Here is a 1,087-nt window from a genome sequence, read left to right as displayed (position 1 = left end):
GCGAGGCGTGAGCGACGGGCTCAAGTACACCACCGGCATCCGCCACCGCCCGCCACGCGGCTGCGACCTGAGCGAACCGAACCACACACAGGGGTCAGCAGACGCTAATTCACACCTCACGGCTCGGCGCGACGGCGCGGCGCCACCGCCCGGCGCGGGCGGGAGGAGTCGGAGATGGAGATCTCGACACGGCCTGCGCCCGAGATCGCCCGAGATCGCCCGAGATCGCCCGAGATCGCTCGAGATCGCTCGAGATCGCCCGAGATCGCCCGAGATCGCCCGAGATCGCCCGAGATCGCCCGAGATTGCCCGAGATCGCCCGAGATTGCCCGAGATTGATCTCCCGCTCGCCTCCTGCTCGGCGCTGCTGCGCTCGAAGGGCGGCAGCAGCCGCACGGAGCCTAGCAGCTCCATGGCGACTGGCCAGCCGCAATCTCCCGCAATCTCGGGCGATCTCGGGCAATCTCGGGCGCCTAGCAGCTCCATGGCGACTGGCCGGTCCTCACCCGGCTCTCTCAACCAGCAGAGGGAAGACAGCCGCCGGACGACGCCTGCATGTATGCACGCAATACACTCCGATATACATAAAACAGAATACACGAGGTGTGGTCGGACGATACACTACAATATCAAAACAGAATACATGAGGTGAGGTCGGACAATGCACTACAATGCATGTAACAGATACCTTAATATCATATAATAGATAATGAGACAACAGAATACACGAGGTGTGGTCGGACGCGCGCCTGTGTGCATGCAACATACATCTTCATATCATATAATATATAATGATACAACAGAATACGCGAGAGATGGTCGCACCTGTGTGCATGCGACATATCTCTTCATATAATATAATAATATAAATGATACAACAGAATACACGCGCGCCTGTGTGCAAGTGGCCGAAGAGCAGCGCAACCACGGGGGAGGGCGCGCCGGCGGCCTACTCCTTGCGCTCCCCCGTGGCAGGCGCAGGACTAGCGCATCGCGAGCGCACTGCCAGGGGCGAGAGTGAGCTGCGCCTCTCGCTCCGCCTCCCTCCGCAGCAGCGAATACAGCTGCTCCTGCGCGCGCGCAGTCC

The sequence above is a fragment of the Emiliania huxleyi genome, assembly GCF_000372725.1.
Source record: "Emiliania huxleyi CCMP1516 chromosome Unknown EMIHUscaffold_192, whole genome shotgun sequence".
In the NCBI taxonomy this organism is placed as follows: Eukaryota; Haptophyta; order Isochrysidales; family Noelaerhabdaceae; genus Emiliania; species Emiliania huxleyi.
The sequence above is the reverse complement of the archived record's forward strand: the minus strand, read 5'-3'. Positions refer to the sequence as shown.